This window comes from Dasypus novemcinctus, chromosome 27, assembly GCF_030445035.2.
Source record: "Dasypus novemcinctus isolate mDasNov1 chromosome 27, mDasNov1.1.hap2, whole genome shotgun sequence".
Lineage (NCBI taxonomy): Eukaryota > Metazoa > Chordata > Mammalia > Cingulata > Dasypodidae > Dasypus > Dasypus novemcinctus.
The window spans coordinates 50,785,655-50,799,602 of NC_080699.1; the positions used below are offsets into that span (position 1 = coordinate 50,785,655).

At 38.2% G+C, this 13,948-nt stretch overlaps 1 long non-coding RNA gene across 1 annotated transcript in view; it reads left to right on the forward strand.

Moving 5' to 3' along the window:
- Positions 1–235: 235 nt before the first annotated feature.
- Positions 236–13,948, forward strand: part of LOC131276249 (uncharacterized) — a 29,663-nt gene continuing 15,950 nt past the window's right edge. The window contains exon 1 of the long non-coding RNA XR_009183748.1: positions 236–310. This is a non-coding gene — a long non-coding RNA (uncharacterized lncRNA). The remainder of the gene's footprint in view (positions 311–13,948) is intronic.

Consider the following 13,948-nt stretch of genomic DNA (forward strand, 5'->3'; position numbering starts at 1 on the left):
CTCCCCTCTCTCTGCGGTTTGGGGCCGAGGTGTTGGGGGGCTGCCTTCGCGGGGGGCGGGGGGCCCGGGGCCTGCTTCAATCTTTGGCATTTTTGCAGACACGGATAACTTTCTGTGAAAGTTAATTTAATGAACTTACCTAGTTAGAGCTGCACAGCTATTTAAGATGTACCGCCTTTTGTTATGCAAGCCTCAGTTGATAGGTATTTGTATTTTTTTCCAGTTTTGGCTGCCATGAACTTGCTGTAGAATTCATTGTACAGCAGTTTGTCTTGGATCGATTTCTCGGAGTGGAATTAGCAACAATGATGTAAGTTTATATTTTTAAGAAACTGACAAAATGTTTGCCAAGGTGACAGGACCATTTGGCATTCTCACCAGAAATGTATGAGGGTTCCAGGTTTTCCACATCTTCTTTAACAGTTGGTATTATCTTTCTTGATTTTAGCCATTTTAGTATGTCTATATGGTAACGCAAAGCAGATTTTAATTTGTATTTCCCTAATGATGAAAAGAAGTGAATGTTTCTTCTTTGGTGAAAGTGTTTTTATGTATTTTCCCATTTTGAAGTGCTGTTTGTCCTTTTTTTTTAACAAATCAATTTTATCCATACATATCAACAAAGCATACAATTCATCCAAGGTGCACAGTCACTGGTATTTGGTACCATCATATAGTTGTGCATTCATCACCTCAATCATTATTAGATCATTTTCATTATTTCAATAATAATGAAAAAACAAGAAAATTCATCACTTTTTCATCTGTGCTTCCCCTACTGTTCACAGCTCCCGGTTTGGCTACTCTTGCATGAATCCTTTATTTTCCCCTCTATAAATTGACTTATCTTTACATTTTATATAAATGGAATCATACAGTATGTTATGCAATATATTTAGTTCATAGTAATGCACTCTTACTGTATTTGTCCTTTTGTGTCTGGCTTACTTCACTCAACATAATGTCCTCCAGGTTCATCCATGTTGTCAAATGTTTTACAACTTCATTTCTTCTTACAGCTGCATAATATTCCATCATGGGAATATACTACTCTTTATCCATTCCTCAGTTGATGGACACCTGGGTTCTTTCCAGCTTTTGACAATTGTGACTCGCACTGCTATGAACATAGGTGTGCAGATGTCTATTTGTATCAGTGCTTTCAGTTCTGGCTGTAGACCCAATAGTGATATTCTTGGGTCACTGGCAAGTCTATATTCACCTTCTTTAGGAACTGCCAACAGTCCTCCACAGTGCATTCCCACTAATAGTGAATAAGTGTTCCTATCTCTCTGCATCCTCCTCTCCAACATTTGTACTTCTCTGACTTTTTAGTTAGTGGCCATTCTGATAGGTCTAAAATGATACCTCTTAGTTATGATTTGCATTTCCCTAGTCATTACTCATATTGAACATTTTTTCCTGTGTTTTCTTGTCATTTGTATCTCTTCTTTGGACAAATGTCTGTTCATGTCTTTTGCCCATTTTTTAATTGAATCATTTGTTTTTTTATTGTTGAGTTGTAATCTCTCTTTATATATCATGGATATTAAATCCTTATCAGACCTGTGATTTCCAGTTATCTCCTTCCACTGAGGCAGCTACCTTTTCACCCTTTTGACAAAGACCTGTGAGGTGCACAAGTTTTTAATTTTGAGGAGTTCCCATTTATCTGTTTTTTCTTTCGTTTTGTGTGCTTTGAGTGTAAGATCCAAGAAACCAGCATGTATGACAAGGTCTTTATGATGTTTCCCTACATTTTCTTCAAGTAGTTTTATAGTTGTTACTTTTATATTTAGGTCTCTGATCCATTTTAAGTTGATTCTTGTATAGGATGTGAGGTAGGGGTCCTGGTTCATTCTTTTGCTTATAGATATCTAGTTCTCCGAGCACCATTTATTGAAGAGACTTTTTTCCTGTTAACATGGACTTGGTTGGTGTGTCAAAAACTAGTTGACCATGGAGTCGAGGGTTTATTTCTGAACTCTAAATTCTATTCCACTGATAGACGAGTATCTCTTTATGCCAGTAGCATGCTGTTTTGACCACTGTACCTTTGTAATATGTTTCAAGTTCTGGCAGTGAAATTCCTCCCACGTTGCTATTCTTTTTTAGAATGCTTTTGGCTATTTGGGTGCACTTTCCCTTTCCAAGGAATTTGGTAATTGCCTTTTCTATTTCTGTAAAGTAGACTGTCGGAATTTTGATTGGCATTACATTGAGTCTATAAATCAGTTTAGGTTGGGTGACCTCTTTATGGTATTTAGTCTTTCAGGACGTGAACACGGAATGTCATTCCATTTGTTTATGTCATTTTAAATTTCTTTTACCACTGTTTTGTAGTTTTCCATGTATAGGTCCTGTACTTCTTTGGTTAAATTGATCCCTATGTCTTTGAGTCTTTTTGTTGCTGTTGTAAATGGAATTTTCCCACTGATTCCTCCTAAGACTGTGCAGTACTAGTGTACAAAAACAGTGATTTCTGCACGTTGATCTTGTAGTCTACTGCTTTGCTGAGCTCATTTATTAGCTCAAGTAGCTTTGTTGTAGACATTTCAGAATTTTCTCAATATTGGATCATGTCATCTGCAAATAGTGTGTTTTACTTCCTCTTTTCCTATTTGGATGCCTTGATTTTTTTTTCTTTTCTTCTCTAATTGCTCTAACTAGAACTTCTAGTACAATGTTGGACAACAATGGTGATAAGTGGGCATCCTTGTCTTGTTTCTGATCTTAGATGGAAATCTTTGAACATTTCCCCACTGAGTACAATGTTGGCTGTTGGTTTTTCATATATGCCTTTTATCATATTGTGCATTTTCCTTCTACTCATATCTTTTGAAGTGTTTTTTTATCAAGAAAGAATGCTGGATTTTGTCAAATGCCTTTTCTGTGTCTATGGTGATGATCATGTGTTTTTTTCCCTTCAGTTTGTTAATGTGGTAAATCATGTTGATTGATTTTCTTAGTTTACCTAGCCTTGCATACCAGGAATAAGTCAACTTGGTTGTGATGTATGTAAGTCTTTGATAATGCTCCTGGATTCAATTTGTCAATATTTTGTTGAGAATTTTTGCCTCTCTCTCTTCATTAGAGAGATTGGTCTATAATTTTCTTTCCTTATAGTGTCTTTATCTGGCTTTGGTGTTAGGGTGATGTTGGCTTCATGAAAAGTGTTGGGTAATTTTCCCTCCTCTTCATCATTTTGGAAGTGTTTAAACAGGATTGATGTTAATTCTTTTTGAGATGCTTGGTAGAATTCATCTCTGAAGTCATCTGGTCCTGCGCTTTTCTTTGTTGGGAGATTTTTGATGATGGATTCAGTCTCCTTTAATGTGATTGATTTGTTAAGTTCTTGTATATCTTGTAGTGTCAATGTAGGTTGTTTGTGCATTTCTAGGAATTTTCACATTGTTAGGTTGTCTAGATTGTTGGCATACAGTTTCTCATAATATCCTCTTTTGTTTTTTAAAGATTTATTTTTAATTTATTTCTCTCTTCCCCCTCCGCCCCCCTCAGTTGTCCGCTCTCTGTGTCTATTTGCCATGTGTTCTTCTGTGTCTGCTTGTATTCTTGCCCATGGCCCTGGGAATCTGTGTCTCTTTTTGTTGAGCCATCTTGCTGTGTCAGGATTCCATGTGTGTGGCACCACTGCTGGGCAGGCTGCACTTTTTTTTACCCCAGGCAGCTCCCATTATGGGGTGCACTCCTTGCATGTGGGGCTCCCCTGCGTGTGGGACACCCCTGCATGGCATGGCACTCCTTGCACACATCAGCAGTGCACTTGGGCCAGCTCACCACATTGGTCAGGAGGCCTTGGGGATCAAAGTGGAGTTCGAACCCTGAAACTCCCATGTGGTAGGTGAATGCTCTATCAGTTAAGCCAAATCCGCTTCCCCGTAATATCCTCTTTCGAATCTTTTATTTCTGTGGGGTCAGTCATTACTTTCCTCCTTTCATTTCTGATTGTATGTATTTGCTTCTTTTTTCTCCTTTGTTAAGCTTGCTAGCAATTTGTCAATTTTACAGATCTTCTCAAAGACCTAGCTTTTGGTTTTGATATTCCCTATTTTTTTGTTGTTGTGGTGGTTCATTTATTTCTGCTCTTATCTTTATTGTTTCTTTCCTACTGCTTGCTTTGAGGATTGGTTTAGTGGTTTTTTTTCTAATTTCTCTAGGTTTTGAGTTAAGTCTTTGAGTTTAGCTCTTTCTTCTTTTTTTAATATAGGCATTTAGGGATATAAATTTCCCTACCAAGACTTGCTTTGCTGTATCCCATAAGTTTTGGTAATTCGTGTTCTTGTTTTCATTTGTGTCAATACATTTACTGATTTCACTTGCTATTTCTTCTTTGACCCACTGATCATTTAGGAGTGTGTTCTTTAGATTCCACACAGTTGTGAAGTTACCTTTTTCCTGTGTATGTTGATTTCCAGTTTCATTTCTTTATGATCTAAGAAGGTGCTTTATATAATTTCAGTGTTTTTGTATTTATTGAGACATGCATTGTGCCCTACATGTGATGTATCCTGTTGAAGGATCCATGGGCACGTGAGAAGAATGTATAACCTGCTACGTGTGGATGCAGCATTCTGTGTGTCTGTTAGGTCTAACTTATTTATTCTTTAAGTTCTCTGTTTCCTTGTTGATCTTTGTTGAGTTGTTCTGTCTCATGATGTGAGTGCTATATTAGAGTCTCCAACTATTATTGTAGAGATGCCTGTTTCCCCCTTCAGTTCTGCCAGAGTTTGTCTTACATATTTTGGGGCACTGTGGTTAGGTGCATAAATATATCTTCCTGGTGAGTCGTACTTTTTATTAATATATAATGGCCTTCTCTGTCTTCTAACTTTTTTTCACTTCAAGTCTGTTTTGTCCAATAGTCGTATAGCTATCGCTGCTCTTTTTTGGTTACTATTTGCATGGAGTATCTTTTTCCAACCTTTTACTGTGAGCCAGTTTGTATCACTGAGTCTAAAGTGGGTCTCTTGTACGCAGACTATGGATGGCTCATGTTTTATTATCCATTCTGTCAAGCTGTATCTTTTGTTTGGTGCATTTTTTTCTATTCACAATCAATGATATTACTGTAAAGGCATTATATACTTCCAACATTTTATTCTTTGCTTTTCATGTGTCATATCATATTTTGGTCTGTCTTTTTACTCTGGATTATCCTTTCTGCTATTCTTTTTTTTTTTTTAATTAATTTATTTATTTATTTCTCTCCTCTTCTCCCCCCCACCCCCACCCCAGTTGTCTGTTCTCTGTGTCTATTTGCTGCGTGTTCTTTGTCCGCTTCTGTTGTCATCAGGGGCATGGGAATCTCTGTGTCTTTTTGTTGCGTCATCTTGTGTCAGCTCTCCATGTGGGTGGCGCCATTCATGGGCAGGCTGAACTTTCTTTCACGCTAGGCAGCTCTCCTTTTGGGGCACACGCCTTGTGTGGGGGGCTCCCCTATGTGGGGACACCCCTGCGTGGCACGGTACTCCTTGTGCACATCATCACTGCTCATGGGCCAGCTCCACATGGGTCAAGGAGGCCCAGGGTTTGAACCGCAGACCTCTCATGCGATAGATGGATGCCCTAACTGCTGGGCCAGGTCCGCTTCCCTTTTCTCTATTCTTTTCTCTATACTGTCCTCCAGGCCTCTCTCTTCTGTCTTTTTCTTTCATACTCTCCTCTAAGCCTCTCTCTTCTGTCCTTTTCTTTCAGGCTCTAAGGCTTCCTTCTTATTTTCTGCAATTTGGATTCTTTTTTGCAAACTCTCTTAGTTTCTGTTTGTTTGTGAATATTTTATACTCACCTTCATATTTTGAGGACAGTTTTGCTGGGTGCAGAATTCTTTGCTGGCAGTTTTTCTCTTTCAGTCTCTTAAATGCATCATACCACTGTCTTCTCGCCCCATAGTTTCTGATGAGAAATCGGCACTATTACTGGGCATCCCTTGTGTGTGATGGTTTGCCTCCCTTACTGCTCTCAGAATTTTCTCTTTTATCCTTGACGTTTGACATTCTGAATAATACATGTTTTGGAGTACATCTATTCGGATTTATTCCAATTAGGATATGGTGGGCTTCTTGGACATGTGGGGTCATTTCTTTTGTGAGAGTTGGGAAATTTTTAGCTGTTCCCTTAAATACTCTTTTTAACCCTTTTCCCTTCTTATCTCCTTCTGGAACTCCCCTGACATGCATGGTGTTGTGTTTTCTGTTGTCATTCATCTCCCTGAGCCTCTGCTCAACTTTTTTCCAATTTTTCTCCCTCTGTTCTTTTCCCTCTTCAATTTCAGCTGTTCTGTCTTCAGTGTCAGTTACTCTTTCTTCTATCCTTTCAAGTCTGCTTGAGATTGTTGTATACCTTTAATGTGTTTTTGATTTCACCTATTGTGTCTTTCTTTCCCATGATCTCTGTTGCTTTTCTATTCCACATTTTAAATTCTCTTTGTGCTTGCTCAGTGTTGTCTTGATGTCATTCATCCCTTTAGCCATATTGTCTTTCATCTTATGAATTTAATTTATGCATCTCATTAATTAGTTCTCTCAAATCTTGCATCTCTTCTGGGGCTTTGAGATATTCCTTTTCCTGGGCTATGTCTTCCATTTTCTTATTCTGGCTTGTAAATTTTTGGTGATTAGTATGTAGTTTACTCAGATGCTCAATTTCTTTGTCTTTTGTTTGAGATTTAGTGGCAAGAGGCTGTGTGTTATTGTTGCTCTTTGATTCTTGATTCAACCTGGATCATTAGGGTTGCTCAAAAGTGTGCTCTGCACCCAGTAATGAGTTGCAGACCTACTTCCTAGTGGTGTGGGAGGAAAGCTATAAATGTCAGAAAAAGCCTCATTTATTTTTAATTATCTCATATGTACTTCCTAGTTCTGCCAGCAGATGGCACTGTTTGGCAGCCCTCTCAGTTCAGTGCCTGTTTAGAGTGTTTTTGCTGTAACATAGCCTGGATCAATGTGAATGAGTCCTGCCTAGAGGCTAAGAGCTTTGTGATTTGAACTTTCTTATGAAAAATTCTCTAGCCTTCTCTGGCAGCCCCCTCCCATTTCCTGGGTAGGAAATAATTCCACTTCCTTCTGCATCCTCCACAGTCAGTCCCAGTTTATAGAGGAGATTGAGAGGGTCAGATTTCTTTACTCCCTTGTAGCCTCCAAAGGCAAACAATGGCAAGGGCTACCTGACCTGGAAGGCCCTTGGGACACAACAGACCAAATGTGTGGGTCCAAAGCTGAGTCAGCCTTAGATTGTGTCCCTCTCTCTCCTGTTTCCTGGGAAGGTGCATCCTCAACAATCAGTCCCACCTATAAGAGAGGGAGATTGAGAGTGTTGGATTTCTCCAGTCCTGCTTAGTGTCCCAAGGTAGACAACAGTGTGATCCCACTTAGCCCTGAAAGGCTGGTGGGACACTGCAGACCAGAATTGTAGGTGAGAAGCTGTCAGCCTTAAGCTGTCCCTCTTGCTCCCCTTTCTGGGGATGGCAGATCCCTGTGTACACCTTTGTAATCAGATCAGAGGCCTTTGTACCCTTTTTAAAATTATTTTTAAAAGATACTTAGGTTACATAAAATGTTACATAAAAAAATAGGAGATTCTCATATGCCCCACAACTCCTACTTGTTCCCAACATTAACTTCTTTCATTAGTGTGCTATATCCATTACAACTGATGAACAGATTTTGGAGCATTGCAACTAAGCATTGTTTTTAGTTTACATTGTAGTTTATACTCTCTCGCAGTCAATTCTCTAGGTTATGGCAGAATATATAAGGGCCTGTGTATTGGTCAGCCAAAGGGGTACTGTTGCAAAATACCAGAGATTGGTTGGTTTTTTATAAAGGGTATTTGTTTGTGGTGGGAGCTTACAGATACTAGACCATAAAGCATAAGTTACTTCCCTCAACAACGTCTGTTTTCACATCTTGGAGCAAGATGTCTGCCGATGTCTGTGAGGTTCAGGCTTCCTGGGTTTCCTCCCTTCCAGGATCTTGCTTTTCTATGGGTTCAGAGTTCCTTGCTTCCCAGGGCTCCAGCTTCAGCATCAAACTCCAACCTCAAAACTCCAACATTAAGAACTCTTAATTCTGTCCTTTGCCATGCCTTTTATCTGTGTGTCCTTGCCCATGAAATGGTGGGGACTCAATGCTCTTCTGGCACAAGTGGTTGACATAATTACCTAATCAAGTAAATCTGTGAATTCTAGTATGCCCAGAGGAAAAGATAAGCTTACACATATAATCAAATATTTCTTTCTGGAATTCATCAGTAATATCAAACTCTACAGCTGGTATCTGTAATTACAATGTCATTCAGGTCTATTCCAAGTCCTGAAAATGCCCCCCTATTACACTTTTTTTCCTCTCCCTGACTTCATCACTTCCAGTGGGCATTATGTTCACATCAATGATAGTTTTTCCATTGATAGAACCAAAGTAAGTCTATAGAAGAACACCAGTAAGTCCACATTGTCTATATTTTATTCCCCATTCCTGAGCATTTTGGAATGGTGATGCCTACTCTTCCAGAGAGGGGGCTTTGATCCTATTTGGCTGATAGATTGGACTTTCTTGCTTGCAGTTGTAGGCTTTCTTAGTTTCTTGGTGTGGTGGTTGTCCATTCTGACTTCCTTGTTAGTTGTCCTGGGTGAGTTCAATGAACTGGAGAGTAGTTTTGCCATTCATCACTGTAATATATATTGTTCTATATGTACAGTTGCATTTCCTTCCATTACTTCCCTAATATTTTACTTTTTTCATTTTGTCTTCCAAGAAATTTTAGGTCACAGTAGAGTCACATAGAGAATAAAGGGGACTCCCATATACGCAACAGCCTTCCCTTTCCCCCCTTACCCTGTTAATCACCTTCTTACATGTGGATGGTACAATTGTTAGAACTGATGTACAAATATTAAAACATCGGTGCAAATTATGATCAGTGGTTTATATTATGGTTTACATTTTAGACCATATACTTTTATAAATTTTTGATGAAATTTAACATGGCCTGTATCCATCATTGCAAGATCATGCAGAACACTTCCTTTGCCCCCTAAATATCCACTTTGTGTTGATCCCATTCCTTCCTCTCCCTCCCCTCAGGACTGACTGTGACCACCAGGCTTCACTCCTTGAAGGACAAGATTTGTAGATACTTGGAACAGTGCTGAAGACTTGACACACTAGTCTGTCCTCCCCTGTTAGGAACCACCTATACTCTCTGGAGACACCCTCTTCTCTGTTTGAGAACGTATCAGGCCTCCCCTGTATGGGAGTTCAACTCCTTTCCACTCATTATGTGGGTCTCCCTCCACTGATACAACACACTATGACAAAATGATCACTTGTACCTTCTCTAGAAGACTGCCCCAGGTGTGCCCTGTCCCAAATATACCCCAATCCAACACCCTAAACAAGTAGCCCTTCCTTGTCATATTGCCAAAAAAATTTTCTCAACATTGTAGTTTCAACCACATACCTGCCAATCCCCAGTGTTCAGCTGCTACCTCCCCCAACCCTTCCCCTATTTCCATGGACCATCCAACCCATCCTCCCTACCTTGGCCCCTGTCAAGCTTGCACCACCCAACCCAATAGTATCCCTACACCCCTGTCATATCCCTTCACTGCACAACTTCTCACTTACACCTAATCATAGATTTCACCCCTATGGGCATTGGCTCACAAACTTCTCCCTTTCTATTTCCTGGAAACCTGTCTTCCAGACTCTAGCTCCCTGAGTTGGCTCAATTAGTTTAATTCTTATCAGAGAGGTCATGAAATATTTGTCCTTCAATGCCTGGCTTGCTTCACTCAACATAAGGCCCTTCAGATTCATTCATGTTATCCCATGTGTTGTACTGTATACCTTTTTCCAGTTGAGTAATATTTCATTGTATGTATATACTACATTTTGATTATCCATTCATCTGTTAATGGGCATTTTGGGTTGATTCCAAATTTGGCAATAGTGAATAATGCTACTATGAACATTGTTGTGCTTAATTGGTTTGTGTCCTTGTTTTCAGTTCTTCTGGGTATATACCCAGGAGTGGAATTGATGGGTCGTATGGCAGAACTATAATTAGTTTTGTGAGGAAATGCCAAACTGTCATCCACAATGGCTGGGCCTTCCTACATTCCCAACAACCATGGATGAGGGTGTCGATTACTGCATATCCTCTCCAACACGTTAGTCCTCTGATTTTTTAATGTCTACCAGTCTAATGGAAGTAAGATGGTATCTTGTTGTAGTTTTGATTTGCTTTTCCTTAATAGCTAGTGATGTTGAGCATCTTTTCATATCTTCTTTGGAGAAGTGTTTGTTCAAATCTCTTGTTCATTTTTTAAATGGGTTGTCTTTTTATTTATGAGATATAGGGTTTCTTTATATATACTGGATATTAAGCTCCTATCAGATATTTGGTTACCAAATATTTTCTACCATTGGTTAGGCTGTCTTTTCACTTTCTTCACAAACTCCTTTCAGTTGCAAAAGGTTTTAATTTTGAGGAGGTCCCATTTATCTATTTTTTTCTTTTGCTTCTCATGCTTTGGGTTTGAAGTTCATGAAGACATTTCCTATTACAAGGTCCTATAGAAGCTTCCCTACTTATCTTCCAAGGTCTTTTTGGTCTTGGCTCTTATAATTAGACCTTTGATCCATCTTTAGTTAGTTTTTGTATAAGGTGTGAGATGGATAGTCTTTTGGATATTTATATCCAGTCTCCAAGCACCATTTGTTGAAGAAAGTCCATTCTCTCCCAGTTGAGTGGGCTTGGTGGCCTTGTTGAATATCAAATGACTGTATATGTGATGATCTTTATCAGAACTCTGAATTCAGTTCCATTGGTTAGTATGTCTGTTCTTGTGACAATACCATGCAGTTTTGACCACTGTAGCTTTGTAGTATGCTGTAAGCCAGGTAGTGTGATTGCTTCAATTTCATTTTACTTTTTCAATATGTCTTTGAATATTCAGGGACTCTTGCCCTTCCAAATAAATTTCTTAGTCTTTCCAGTTCATTAATAAATGCTGTGTTGATTTTTATTGGGATTGCATTAAATCTTGGATAGTTTGAGTAGGATCGACTTCTTAATGGTATTTAGTCTTTCTGTCCATGACCAGGGAATATTCTTCCATTTTTCTAAGTCTGAGATTTCCTTTAACAGTCCTTTGTAGTTGTCTGCGTATAAGTCATTTACTTCTTTACTTAAACTTTCCCTAGTTATTTGATTTTTAGTTTCTATTGTAAATGGTTTTTTTTTTTTTTGCTTGATTTCCTCATCAGATTGTTCATTATTGGTGTACAGGAATGGTATGATTTTTCGCATTGTTCTTATAACCTGTAACTTTACTGAACTCATTTCTAAGTCCTGGAAGCTTTGTTTCTCAGGGCTGTTTATGTATAAGATCATGTCATCTATAAATAGTGAAAGTTTTACTTCTTCCTTTCCAATTTTGATGCCTTTTACATCTTTTTCTGGCGTCAGTGCTCTGCAAGTACTTCTAACATAATGTTAAATAGGAGTGGTGAGAGTAGACATCCTTGTTTTGTGTCCAGTCTTAGAGGGAAAGCTTTAGGATTTCACCATTGTATATGATTTGGCTGTGGGTTTTTCATATATATCTTATCTTATGTGAGGAAGTTTCCTTCTATTCATATCTTTTGGAATGTTTTTGTCAGGAAAGTTGCTGTATTTTGTCAAATGCTTTTTCTGTATCTGTAGAGGTGATCCTGTGTGTTTTTTCCTTTGATTTCATTATGTGGTATATTAGATTGGTTGATTTTCTTATGTTTAATGTTCCTTGTTCCTTGCATACCCAGGATGAAACCCACTTAGTCATGGTGTGTAATTTGCTTGATGTGTTGTTGAATATGATTAGCAAGTATTTTGTTGAGGATTTTAGCATCTAGGTTCATTAGAGAGATTAGTCTTTAATTTTCCTTTCTTGTAGCATCTTTGGGTTTGGTGTTGGGGTAATGTTGGCATCATAGAATGAGTTAGGCAATGTTTCTTCTACTTCTGTTTTTTCACAGAGTTTAAACAGGATTGGTGTTAGTTCTTTCTGGAATGTTTGGTAGAATTCACACATGAAACTGTCTGGTCCTGGGCTCTTCTTAGTTGGGAGGTTTTTGATGACTGACTCTGCCTCTTAATTTGTGATTTGTCTGTTGAGTTCATCTTTTTCTTTCATCAATGTGGGCTGCTTGTGTTTTTCTAGGAATTTGCCCATTTCCTCTAAAATATTCTTGTTGGCTTATAATTTTTCAATGGATCCTCTTATGATAACTTGATTTCTGTGGGGTCAGTGGTCATATCCCTTTCCTCATTTATTATTTTATGTATTTGCATCTTCTTTCTTTTTTCTTTTTAACATAGTTAAGTGTTCGTCAATTTTATTGATCTCCAAGAACCAACTTTTGGTTTTATATTTTCTAGTCCTTATTTTCAATTTCACTTAGTTCTGCACTAATCTCGGTTATTTCCTCCATTTTACTTCCTTTGGGGTTAGTTTGTTCTTTTTCTGGTTCCTCTGGGTGTGCAGTTAGGTCTTTGATTTTTCATATCAGCATTTAAGGGTGTGAATTTTCCTCTCAGTACAGCTTTTGCTGCATCCCATAGGTTATGTTATATTGTGTTGTTTTTTTCATTCCTTTCAAGGTAGTTACTGATTTCTTTGTAATTTTGTCCTTGACCCGCTGGTTGTCTAAGCATGTATTGTTTAACTTCCATATCTTTGTGCCTGATCTGCTTCTCTGCCCCTTGCTGATTTCCAGCTTCAGTCGATTATAGTCAGATAAATTACTTTCTGTAATTCAGTCTTTCTGAATTCATTTGAGAGCTGCTCTGAGGCCTAGCATATGGTCTGTACTGGAGAATGATCCACGTGCTCTCAGGAAGAATGTATATCGTGCAGTATTTGAGTGTAATGTTATGTATATGTCTATTAGGTCTTGATCCTCTAATGTATTATTCAGGGTCTTTGCTTCTTTATTGGTTCTTGTTGAGATGTTCTGCCTAATGGAGATAATGGTGTATTAAAGTCCCCCAGAGTAATTGTAGAAGTATGTGCTTCCCCACTTAGTTTTTTCCTTTGTTTGCCTCATGTATTTTGAGGTGCCTTGGTTTGGTGCATAAATGTTTATGATTTTTCTTTGTTCTTGATAAATTTCTTTTTTAAAAATACATAGTGTCATTTTTTGTCTCTTATAATAGATTCGCATTTGAAGCCTGTTTTGTCTGATTTTAATATAGCTACTCTCACCCTCTTCTGATTATTGTTTCCATGTAAAATTGTTTTCCAACCACTCACTTTCATTCCCCTTGAATCCCTGGGTCCTTGATGAGTTTATTGTAGGCAGCATATGGATGGGTCATATTTCCTTATCCATTCTGCCAATCTGTATCTCTTGATTGAAGAGTTTAAGCCTTTAACATTCAATGTTATTACTTTTAGGGAATTACTTATATTAGCCATATATATATATATATATATATATATATAGGCTTATATATGCCATCTGTTGTTTTTATCTTTTTATCTTTTTATTCTTGCACTATCCTCCACTGCTTTGTTTTTTGCCCCCTTTCATCCTGCAAAACTCCCTTTAGTATTTCTTGAAGGGCAGGTTTCTTAGTGACAAACTCTCTTACTTTCTCTTTATCTGTTAATATATTGAATTCTCCTTCATTTTTCAATATCCAGGTTTGCTGGATAGAGAATTATTGGCTAGAAGTTTTTTCTTTTAGTACCTTAACTCTGTCATACCAGTGTCTTCCTGCCTGCATGGTTTCAGATGAGAACACAGCAGTTAATCTTTCTGAACTTCTCTTGTGTATGATGGATCTCTTTTCTCTTGCTACTTTCAGTATTCTCTGTCATGAGGGTTGGACAATTTTTCAAGAATATGTCAGCTCTCTGAGTGTACAGAGCCACTCCTGGGCA